The 13108-nt window shown below is 41.4% G+C and overlaps 1 protein-coding gene across 2 annotated transcripts in view; it reads right to left on the bottom strand.

Moving 5' to 3' along the window:
- Positions 1-13108, bottom strand: part of LOC117963518 (voltage-dependent calcium channel subunit alpha-2/delta-2) — a 190642-nt gene that overhangs the window by 103831 nt on the left and 73703 nt on the right. The gene's annotated exons all lie outside the window — the stretch shown is intronic.

Genomic DNA, 13108 nt, shown 5'->3' on the forward strand with positions numbered 1-13108 from the left:
CTGTAGAGGCGCTGGGCACAAACATCCTGATTCACTTCATGAAATACAAATCAGCCTTATTTTTTACAGGCACTGAAATATGCACTACATTTCAAAATAAGAAAACCAATTTAATTTTGTCTTTGTCTTCAGATAATGGCTTTTGACATTAGCGGTGCAGTGAACTCATTTTATAATTCATTGCAGAGCGCTGGCATTTGTGACTCAGGGCAGCTGTGTTAGACAGGGTCATATTTTCCCCCCGGCAGCGATTCCTCTTTCCTTCACCGGCACCTTTCATTCCTGGTTTATGTCCCTCGCCCTCTTTGAGGATAAAAGATGCATTTATCAATATTTGTAATCTTTTTTCTGACTGACTGCTTTTACATGCGATCAGTGTTTGCTGATGAATGTCGGCCGTGGTTTTCTTGAGCATCACTTTACTGCACTGGCAGATGTCAGATTCCCCCCCTCACTCCCCCCACCCCAGTCCTCCATCATTCATTCGAAGGTTGCACCAATTTATTTATTTGTTTATGTGTTTTACGACCTACAAGCTTCTGGGCACTACTTATTGACAAACTCAATCTCTGCTTTCCCAAGCTGTCAGCAAAACCAACAGAGCAAACTTGTTGAGTTTAGAAAAATGATTTCCCTCTCTGTACCTTTATATCTTGTTGTTCCTTTAGTGGGGCTTGAAAATGAATTGCTACCAAGATCGGTGAGCAGCCACATGTTCAAACCAATATATTCCTGTGGAGGGGGGAAGGCCTGTCTGTGTAAATAAGTGCATTTTTGAATGTAAGTTTGGCAGGGATGGGGTTAAATCTATCCCTGCCAACAATCAAGCGAGGAATGTGGCCATTCCCCAATTAGGTAAGTGCATGCTAATTGGGGAATGGCCACATGTATATAAGGGAAGTCAAATCCTTTGTTGGGGGAAGGAGTTTGGGGTGAGTGTTGGACTTGTGTGTTTGACCGGTGTCTTTGTAATCATGTAATGAAGGTGAATGCCGCTAAAACTGCAGCTTCCCTGTCTCTGAGTCTCCAGCACTGTCAACCTATAACTCAGTTATGAGCACTGAAACATTTGCAATCCACTGTTAGCAATGCCCCCCTGCAACCTGAGTGCAGATCAAGCGCTCACAATAGGCCCTGCATTAATTACCAGCTGTGCTGTGCTGTAGTGTTCACAGCCACTCTGCAAAGCAGGCTCAGTCTCCAACTCCTGCAATCACATGCAAGCCACCGAGCTGGCAAACGTAGCAATTCATCTTGAATAATTCCAAAGGTCAAATCCCGAGGGCTCCTGCCGCTCTGTAATTTATAACCCTGCCGCCATATCAGAGGGCCACAAAACGCTATTCATGTAAAGATCACAGGCACTAATTTCTCCTGGTTTTGACTCTTGAGCCATTATCTTACACCTTTGAAACGAATTGACGGCTGTCATTGGAGCAGCACAGCTATTTGTTAAATGACTTAATTGGCTGCCATTATTCAAATGAAGGCAGTTTTTAATACCTTTTAGATTTTTTTTTAAAGAGCAATGTGATCACTCATCAGAGAATCATTACCCACACTGCGAGGTGGGGAGAGGATAGAGGTGAGAGACTCACATGTTGAAAAGATCGGCCCGCTCTGCCAACCTGATTTTCCAGAACATTTTAATATGCCTGATTTGAATATTCCACCGTCAGTGGCCTACACCAGCTTTTAATAAAGCACTTAAAGACCTCATTCTTTTTCAAATCAATCCTGCCGTGTATGTCGAAATATTCACTTTTTTTTTCTTTTCTAATTATGGGAATATTGATGTTCAATCCCTGAGAAAAACTGCTTACCTTTTAAAATGACACAATCGATTCCATTCTATCATTTCCTTTAAAGATGTGCCTATGAAATTAATTGAGTCAAAAAAAAGTTTTAAAAGTAAAAAAAAAAAAAAAAAAAAAAGTAAATGATGAAATCCAGAGCTCTCAAGGTCACCCTGTTACAGAGCACAGTATTTTAATGAAAACAGTTCCAAATCCTTTTAGTGCCCTAAAGCTACAATATTCAGGTTTTTCCCTAGCCTGGGTAATGTATCGCCCCTCTTATTATATTCATATGATACAATGTACCACATTGAAAAAGGGGCTGTGAGTTTTAGGTTCTGAGATCTGTCACTGTTCGATCATTAAAACAAGACCTTGTTTTGCTCATCTGCCCAGTGTACCCTACATAATATTTGTACACCATGTTGGTAAAATCAGACACTAAATCACTCACGGAGATGGTAGATTTTCACAACAATACTCCAACAGGAGATCAGTTAGACAGTGGGGATGTTGAAGATGTTGAAGGATGTTTTTTCTGCTGTAAGCTTCTTTTAGTATTACCACGTAATGCAAAGTCCATCAACAGTAAGTGCTTTTTACTGCTCTGGTTTTGTAATATTGTGTTGGGCAACTGGGCAGGTTTTCCATTTTAATAAACTGCTTTCTAAAGCTGAGGGACCGCAAAGCCATTTTGTGGCTTGGAACTTGGTTTCATGAGACTAGGTTTCAGACCACTGCATGGCACACCAGGGGAGACTTGAGGTTTGACACAGCAAAGTTGCTCAAACAAGCTCTCCTGGAACCAGGTTTCAAGCCACTCCTCCTGAAAAAGTGGATTGTATCCCCTCAGCTTTAGTGCTCAAATCAGCTGGAAATATACTTCATTTATTTAAGAAGGGGGGATTTTAAGACCTCTTCTTGGATTTGTTAGCGCAGGGGAGAGAGGGTGGAGGGTATTAACTGCTCTAATGAGATGGAGAGGGAGGGAGCTGAAGTCAGGCTTTTTAATTGAGCTGAGAGGAGAACAGTAAGAGCTGGTAGAGATTTATCGGGACCTGGGATCAATTCCCTTCACTGACAAAATAAATTAAAGCAGCAGAAGAATTAGCACCAATGGTATCATTCATTAGGTACAATCAAGACACTGTGGAATTAGCTGGAATCCCAGGGAGATGCTACCGCGGGAGGGGGAATAAAGTTGCCAGAGGGCTTAACCCCTTCTTTCCTGGAGTAACAAAGAAAAGAACGACAAGGCAAAGGTGCAGGGATAGGAGAGGCATTGGAAAATGAAGGGCGTGACTTTGACACAGTAAACCTACAGTATGGGTAACCGTGTCCCAGCATGACCTCAGTAATTGACATGGAAGCCACTTTAATCTTTGAATGTTTGTGTTCTTCTCTTCTTTGAACCCGAGCCTCCAGAGCTGCAAAGCACTGTCTCCTTTGAAGAACAAAGAATCCTTGATCAAACTGGAGTCCGACATTTTCTCACCCCCCAAAAAATATATATTTGTACTGTACTGTTCTCATACTGTGTGTGTGTGCGCTTTAGTGCTGTATGTGATTTTACATGTGATATACTGCAGTACATTTTATTAGGGCATTCAGCATGAAGTGAAATAGTTCCCCCGCTGGTGCTGTGCTGCAGTGCTGGATTCCCTGCTTTGCAAATACACATACACACACTTCCAGGAAATGAAATGTAAATTCTAGCTGTGGGATATTACAATGTAATGCATTGCCTTTGTATAAAGAAGTCAGGAAGCTTAGTGGAGTATAAAGGAGTGTGCACTGTGTCCTGCCTCATTCACTAATGCTGTGGAGCTCTCTGTATGATTGCTGGGAAGACGTATTTCCCAATACAGTGCTGAGATCTTTAACATCAGAGCACTCCCTCGAAGACTGGGAGACCCTGGCATGTGCCAAACTCAGGCCTAGGTGGCGCTGTGGGTTAATGGATTAGGTCTGGGTTAAAGTACGAAATGGGTAACAAGTTAAATGACTCCAAACTTTAGCCATGCCACTTAATTTGTATTCAATACCACTGTGCATCTTCACAGGATTGGTCATGGTCAGGTTTGGATGGGCATGGAGCCTGAACTGCTCCTCAGCTCCTAGCCTTTGCCACTAAGGTGCGTGATTATGTCAATTTAATTATATCCTTGCCAGATTGCTTTACTAAGAGCTCTCCCCAGTTTAAATAGGACTCTGATGAAGCGAGCGGTGATGTCACCACGACCAGGCGCAGAGGCACAACAGGTGCCCCCGTACATCATGGCAAGTCTATTCAGAATTCAGAAAAAAGTCACCTTAACTGAGTTTTATAAATCTGCTCTAAGCTCTCCATTCTTCAACTCATACCAGAGTAGGATTAAGGAGAATAAGAAAAATCACTGAATCAGAACCGGCAGACAATGATTGATGGAAAGTCTTTCGAGCCCAGAATCTCAAACAGTTTATCTGCTTCAAAAAAGAAAGAGAAATCATTGCAGCAGCTGAAGGCTGTGGTCGGGTAAGAGTGTGTGTGTGTGTGGAGGGGGGGGGGGGGGTGGTGGCATGCCCACATGCATTAGCACTATGTAGATGGGTGTGTGCCATGAAGCTGAAAATCTATGCTGCCTGGCAGAGGGGTAAAAAGCACAGGCAAAACCATGGCAGGTACCAAAAGTTGCTTCTTACAACAAAAGCACAAGGAGGGCATTTTATAAATAAAATCCTATGATCCAATGTGGTGCTTTTTAAAATGAGTTTCATTGAGGGAGGTGCCTGTAATTATACTTGGAAAAACAGGTCTGAGTCGGGCAAGCAGCCTCGTCATGAAGTTTTCTGCCAAGGCAGGTGTGCACCGGCAGACGAACAAATCAAACAGTAAATCGTTCTGGATGCAGAAGTGAACTGCAGCATCACCTGCATGTCCCGCACAGCAGTACGAGATCCACTATATTCAATACAAATAAAATCTTCTTTGTACCGGTCCCCGGTCTACCTTGCTTTAAATACCTTTGTGGGTAAGGCCAGCAATGCTGAAGAACTGCACTCTAATATATAAACGACAATATATAGATTATGTTGCTCGAAAGAAGACTATATTTAAAGTAAACGTCTAATAAAAATACTATATAACCAATAGACATTCAACTAAAATCTGCAGCTTGCTCTTCGGGCTCCATCTATATCAAAAACCGTAGCTGCTGTTGAGTGAAGCTGCCAGAAGTTATCTGGAGAATCCACTCAGTTCAAATCAAGTTTGCTGTTTCCATTTTCCTGTTGGGATTTATGTTACCAATGAGAAATTGCATGAAATTAAGGAATTTACGTTTCTTCAGGATATCCTTGGTTTTAGAATCAATAGCCCCATTTTTGCCATCAAGTAGCCCCGTTTTTGGAATGGATAGCCCAGCTTTTGGAGAGTAGTCCTGTCAGAGTAGTGCATGTGTACTGTGGTTTAACTCCAGTGAAAATGAGCAATCTGTTTCATTGTCTGTCTGTATAAAGAACATGTGGTTAGACAGCATGTGTGTGTGCGTGTGTGTGTGTGTGTGTGACCCGTATGTGTATAATGAATTGTGTGCAGTGTAAATAATGACCAGGACTGTGTCCAAGCTAGGGTGTATATTTATTTAACAGCTATGCAATAAAGTCACATATTTAATGCACAGTCATTTAAAACCATTGAAGGGGATGGAAAAGATTGAACACTGCCTTTTAAATTCCTGTTCATTTTAAAGTCGGTTCAAACAGCACATTTGCCTGTGATTTTCCTCGAGCGAGGCACAGTCCCATTGTAGTCTATAAAGCTAATCTCCCCCCTTTGTTTTACTTAATCCTCTGCTATTGAAATGTTAACAGCTCCTCTACCTTCGCTAGCTGCTGCTTAGCCCCTTCAGAGGTTTCTTGGCTTCTTGTAGCCACAGAGCTCCCAGTGCAGGCAATTGAATGACCCTCTCTTACCTTGCTTTCTCTAACTGCCATTCACTCTTGCTAATTTGATCTGACTGCACAGAGAGATAAGGGAACTGGCCTAAATGGTATAAGGTGCATTCAACAGACGGTAAACAGAGTGTAACGCAGGCAGTATGCAAGAACACAGAGTGATTAAAACGAGCGTCTGCTCTAACGAAGCTTCTTTTAGCACTGCTTGCTAATAAACTGACTGACACAATGTGACTGCAAGACTGCGGGGAGTTTGGGGGCTTGGCTAGCTAGCAAATAACACAAATAGAAAATTGCCCAAACATTTAAAGGGCAACAGAGGTATCTTACTGGAGCAAAGCTACTAGATAACCTGTCTTATGCAAAACATTATGCACGAAGGACATTTCTCCAAGTAAAAGAGGGCTTGAAAAGTCAAAGCATGTGTTCATTTTTATTTTTAAACAGAGGGATATACACATAGATATATTGGATTAGTAGCTATCCTTGCAAAGTGCATACTGTGCTGTAAAGTCCTGTAGAGGATGTAGAGGAACAGCACTATTCAAACCCTGTCCTGATCCACTCAATAAAGGACTGAAGCCCTGAAATCCATGTGTCACTGCAATTGCTGATTTCGCAAATAAGACAACTGTGTGTGTATGTGTGTGTGTCTGTGCGTGTGCGTGTGTATGTGTGTGTGTGCGTGTGCATATGTGCGTGTGTGGGGGGGTACATAGTTTTCTTTATGGATGGGAGGGGCTGCTACATTTCAAAGCAATGTGACAAAGTCAAATTAAAAACATTAAAAGTCAGAGTATCCTTGGAAGATACATATTGAAATGGTTCAGCGTCGATCGGTAAACGGCTGTCTTTATGTTTCTTGACAGGGCAGCCTGCAGCTGATGGAGGGATTTCCACTAGCTCTGCACGGCTCCAGCTTCTTTAGCATGCTTTAGGGGTCTGGGTGGCCGGGAAGGTTGCAGACTGGCCTCTGGGACAGAACAAGCTTCTTCAGACGGTCTCTAAATATACCCCATCTACAGTACCAGCACCGAGCAGGGCGTATGGGGAGCTATGCTGTGCTGCTGTAACACTGACAGGCTCCATCGACTTTGGTGGCCCACAGATCTGCGTTGGAATATGAAGACTTTCACATCCAGCCAAGGTTGATAGTGATAGGTGGATGGGAGCCGATGTGAAAGGGGTTTAGGCACATACAGTACTGTACAGTAGATGTAAAGCTTCTAAATAAGGAATGCTCTACCTTCGAGTCAGGGAAGCTGGGACTCTTAAGGTTTTTAAATCAAGATTGAAAATGTACTTTTACAAAATAACGTAAATCTGAGTTTTCTAATTTTACAAATCAAAACTGCATTTTCTTTTTGTCCTTTTTTAATGCCAATTTTATGAATGTATTTCTTCTATTTATTTCTTAGCAGATACCCTTATCCAGGGCGATTTACAATTGTTACAAGATATCACATATTTTTACATACAATTACCCATTTATACAGTTGGGTTTTTACTGGAGCAATCTAGGTAAAGTACCTTGCTCAAGGGTACAGCAGCAGTGTCCCCCACCAGGGATTGAACCCACGACCCTCCGGTCAAGAGTCCAGAGCCCTAACCACTACTCCACACTGCTGAATGTATATACAGTATATATACTTTAATTAGACTGTCTAATTGTTCTATAAAACTGTAAAAATAACTTTTTTTATTCTTTTTGTTTTATTCCAATTTTATAATATATTTTTTTAAGACTTTGTAATTGTTCTGATTTTTTATCTTAGTTTTTTAATTTTTACAATTAAAACCACATTTTATGTCGCTATTTTAACTTCAGTTTTATTCAGTTTTGTATAAGGCTGTTTTTAATTGAATGGTTTAATTTTTGTGAGAAGCGCTTTGGGATCCTTGTGATGAAAGACACTATAGACATGTGTATTGTACCGTTATTGTACTGTTTTGTATATGCACAAGTTAAAAATGAACAGTAGTAACCTTGAATGGCAAGCCTATGGTGTTGTTATCCAAGGTGGTATCGCTCCAGGCTTTGAATCACCCACAACCCTAAAAACAAAAGGTTTCTGCTATAGAACAGCATCACGGGAGCTGTGCTTTTATTAGCCAATTCTTCCATGCAAGTGCTCCCTGCTTACTGCAGCTGCACACAGTATGAGCCCTCATTGCAATCTAACCTCATAGACTCTGCTGCAGTCGCTATTGGGAATGGCATCTTCTAGGCATACACAGTGATTCATAGGCTCTCATCAACATCATCTTCTGTTTGTTCAAGGAAAAGCTTCGGGGCACCAATAGTAATTACAGCAGATGGATGTCTTGACTGACAAGACCTCACAGCCAGGAATGGAACCCATAACCTCTAAAGTTATTACCAGCCCTCTTAGACATACTCACAGCACCCAAACAGTTTCACTCAACTGCTGTTCACAACAACAGCAGCAGCAACACTGCACTTCCACAGTACAGTGACCTTCCACATTCAACAGCACTAATGAAGGCAGAAGCTGCAGTTAATCCGTCTACTTGATTTAGTTTCTGATAAGTTTTGCCTGCTATTTCTGATTGTGTTTTTTGAAGTTAAGGATGAAGCATAAACTGTAGCACATAAAGTGTACGTAACATGTTGTGTGTAAAGCATCAAGAAAAGGTCCTGAAACCAGTTCAAATATGTTCCCTTATAACATCTTCCCACAGTAAAAACAAAGTGTGACAAAGCACAGTGAAAGCACGGTAAATAATAGCTGGCAAACCAGGGTAAACTATGGTAAATGAACAGCATAATCATGGGAAAAACATGGCAAAACTACAAACAATAGCATGCAAAGATAGTGTGGTACACTTTTCTAAGGGTTCATATCGTGTTTTTGTTAAAGTACTGAATATACGCTGTTTGTAACAGGCGACATGGGACATGTTAAAATAAACCTGCATTACTCTTTCCACTGCTGGGTGTCCCATAAGGTGAATTATTTAAACACACAAACTGACAGATAAACCTTGATCTGCCAGTGTGGACTGTATTGCCCATATAAAACAGTGCAGTCTGGTTACTCTTTTCCTGAGCAAAATGACCACATTAACAATTTCTGTATTAAACAGGGCATCAGAATTACTGTTGGCTCGCTCTTGAAGGTGCACCAAATTGATTCTAAAGACCCTGTTTCTCCAACCGCTTGCATAAAGACGGAACCAGTTTATTTTATTTGTATTCCCGTTAACAATCCCCCAGCTTCCAGGTCCCGGGGCTCTCATTACACTGTGAGTCATCATAGAGAGCTGTCTCAAGAGCTCTGACAAATATATCGATCTGAAACAGCTTCAAAATCCCACCACTTTTCAAGCTACTAACTCTTATGTCAATAACATCTTTTTTGCCATATTTCTCCCTGTACGTTCGGCTGCCTTTCAGCCTAATTTCTTTCTAAGTGTGTGTTTGTACGGAGAGGAACAGGCTCCAGCTTAACCCTTAAAGTGCTGTTCACGCTGTGTTTGTACCCTTTCTAAATAATGACCAGTATTGTATCCAAGCTGGGGTGCGTATTGACGTCATTGATTATATCTTTACGGTCGGTAAGCAAAGCACAGATCAATTAACAGTGATAGCTTTTGGTGGTTTTGTTATACAGTTAACAGGGAACACCTCCATTGCAGAGCCAGTATTATGTAAATCTGGAAAGACTATTTAAAAGCCGCTTTTACAGCCCCTATGGCAGAGAGAGGGAGGACAGGCAGTGCAGGACAGAGCGCTGGTTCTAACGGAGTGCGTTCTGAACTGCAAGGGATCCTCACACACAGCGTCCACACCCCACATCAGCTGCTTTTATAGAAAAGCCAAATAATATGAAACACATTTCAGCTATTAATTATTTAATTGAAGCATTCAAACCATAATTGATGTAATTACTTATATTGCGTTGAGCTGAAAGACGCAGACACAGCCTGTAAAGTTCCTGATAATTACACTGCAGTTTATTCTTTTTATTAATAAAGAAGGAAATCACCCACACGTTATGTCAGCAGCCCACCTGCTAAGGATATAGATTATAGGTGCTGATATCAGGAAAAGAAGAGGTCTCTCTGACTCACATCTGCAGCATGTAACTGTACTATAGAACAGCATCTCATAGTAAATGCTTAGGAACATTTTCAGCAAAACCAGATATCATAAGTGCTTCCCAGTTCAATGAACCAACCAGAATAGTCCACTGTCTGTGGAATAACTACTGGCAACTAAAGTCTATGCAAAGTTGAATCAAATGTGTATGAGCTGTTGCCAAGATATACGCCTTCCACATACCCAATATTGTGTAATTCACAGTATGTTGAAACAAATATCAGAACAATTGGAACACCACAGTCAGTATGGTACTACAGTCCATATAGCACAGTAGACTGCAGTGTTTTGGTCCCTTCTACAGAGTACTGCTGTTCCAATACATATAGTGCGAAACCTACAGTCTAAGTACACTTGAAGTCCCAATTTCCAACACCTCACGCTCCTTCTCGCCCACACTGGTTCTCAGTTGTCTCCCTTGGTGCTCTGCGTAAAGATTATTAATTGCAAACAAAACAAAAACCAAAAAATAGAAGTTGTGAAGAAACCTCCACACGAGGATAAGCCTTCCCCTGCCGAAAAGCCACAGCTCTTTATCATGTCCGACGCATCACCGTGGCAGACTGCAGCCCCAATTGCCATGAATCGCTATTACTGCTACGGGAGACAGCTTTCACTCTGTGAGCGTGCATGTGTGTGTGTGTGTTGTGAATTCTGACTTTCAGGTTGCTTCGTACTTCCCTCGTTGCTTCCCTCGATGCTCACCAAACTTGAACTAGCCTCTTAATCTGTGATTCGCACCTCCCCTCTCTCAGGAGGACTCCACGCACCTACACCGGCACCAGCAACCATTCGTACACTTCATCACTGCCAGCACAAAAAGCATGTCAAATAGCAACCCACTGAAACGGTTTCTTGAGCATTGTGTCAGTGCTGCTTCTGCTTTATACTCTGAGGTCGTAAGGGTTAAGCCTTCCAAAGAATTCCTGTTAACTCTTCAAATCAGTCATTTATTTTAAGTGACACTTTTAGTTTATTAACTGTTAACAGCTATCTTTCAAACGTATTAACAAATGTTGTTCAATTGGTGTTAATAGTTATTCATATTCTCCTTTTAATGAAAAAAAATATACAATAGCATAAAACCTGATCTCTTTTAATGTTTACTACAGTAACATTAAAAGTGTCATTAAACAAACTTAACACCATTTGAAATATATGATTGACTGAACGATACTGAAGTAGGCATCTGATTTGCTGCCCTGTTTTTATTCATTTATATAACAGAAAGTTTTACTGAGTTTATTAGCGGAGCTCAACCCAAGAAAAGCCTTTAATAAAACCGTCTTGTGGCATCGTCATAATACTGCTTGAGACACCAAGCTTCATGAAATCTGCTCAATTTCCTTAATCAAAGATGCACTGCTTATTTTGCTTTTAATCATGGGTGTCGGTAGGGGGTTTACGCATGTGAATTTGCAGCGTGAATCTTCTCTGTAGTTTATCTGCGGGAGAAATGGGACCGGGGGCTGGGAGCTGGTGGGGGATTCTGAAGGCATTTTTATTAATTTGTCACTGGGTTTAGTATTCATGAAGGTACACAGAAGCAACTCTGCTGCAAGAGGGAGATGGGAGGGTTTCTGCAAGAAAGGAACAACAGAAAATATCGCTGCTTTAAATGAGTCACCACTTCACTCATTATGTTTTCCTGCATCGTGAATTTCATCCCGTTTTTTTGTTTCGCCCTAAATCATATCAAGATGTCATCTCAATGTGCTGTTTAATATCTGCATAGTAGACAGTAACGCAAAAACAATTACCTCCCAATGTGATCATAGGCCTTTGACAAACAAAACAGCAGAGTTCAGAGTTCAGAGTTCATTTTAAAAAAGGAACAGAGCTTGTTTTTTTACATGCCTTGTCTCTGACTGTCACTTATCCTTTCCCACTGAGGTGCTGGTGGGTGGCAGAGTTTCCCGGCTCTGCTTTAGCCAAATAACGCAGACAGCGCTCTCCAAAAATATTACACGAGAGATGGGACACACCCAGGACACAGTTGCATATAGAGAGGACACAGAACCGGCCAAACCCCCACACCCGTGCACGCAAACACTGAGGGGACTGGCAGGCAGGCAATGCACATCAACAACCACAGGAGGTCCAGCAGGCAAACATTTCAGCTAAAGCCTTCGTCTCTGCAATTAATGTAATGCACTGTTTTGCCGTGGTGTTCTTTAGACAGTGCGCAGTGATCACCCTTAGAGTAATGGCCTACTCGTTTTAGTATCTACCTCCTTCTAAGTAATTTCAATGCTCTCACTCTCCCTCTTCTTTGAACTCTCTTCTCTTTCTTGATCTTTCGTTCTATCAGTCTCTCTCTCCCACACTCATATTATTTCTCTTTAACATACACACATTGTCTTTCTCTCCCTCCCCCTCTCTCTCTCTCATTCATATGCACATACTCTCTCTTTCACTCTCCCTCCCTCTCCCTCTCTCTTCTTAAAGGGTACAATCGCAACTAATCTGTAAAAGCCCCTCAGGAGAGCTTGTCACTGGACAAGTAAAGACTTCATTTCACCCTTTTTTCAGTGTGTGACCTTTACCTCAATCCTATCTGTTTGATTTTGATACAAATAATCAAATGGGTTGTGATTAACTAAAAGGTCATGCTTGTTGGATTTTGTTTTCAAGGGAGGGAGGTGGGGGGGCTGGGCTTTTTATTGGTCTTCTGTCCAGGCAGACTTTTTCTTTTGTTACTTCAGTACAACGCCAAGAAAACTGGACTGATAGGGACTGTAAGCAGTGAGGTTGGCAGATTTCAGGGGTAATTGACCCACGCCCTGAAAGTAATGCATAGCAATTGCCTAGCTTTGCATAACACTGCTACTGCAGTTATGAACTTTTGTAACAGTAAAACATTTAACACATGTTAAAATATAAAATTATGTGTTTTATTGGGACCAATCTGTGGTCAGGTTTATTGACAACCCGGTTAACAGACGTCCACATAATCAACTCTCTGGTGTATGTTAAATTCTTTCTACATCCGTCATACCATCGCGATGTCTACTCTCTTCCATTTACAAATTCCGACAGTATTCTCTGCATTAAAAAGCAGGTTCAGAAACATAATAAGGAATAAGCACAAGCTGATTTATAAACTGGAGCCCTGAAACCAATTAAAACCAAATTAATTTTGAACCCTCAGGCAACATTCCTGCTGTCAGTCAGGCCTTGCAAAGACAAGCAAGATACTGTAGGAAAAGAGAGAGAGAGTGGAATGAATGAAGTAAAGAGAATGGGAAACGAA

This window comes from Acipenser ruthenus, chromosome 16, assembly GCF_902713425.1.
Source record: "Acipenser ruthenus chromosome 16, fAciRut3.2 maternal haplotype, whole genome shotgun sequence".
NCBI lineage: Eukaryota > Metazoa > Chordata > Actinopteri > Acipenseriformes > Acipenseridae > Acipenser > Acipenser ruthenus.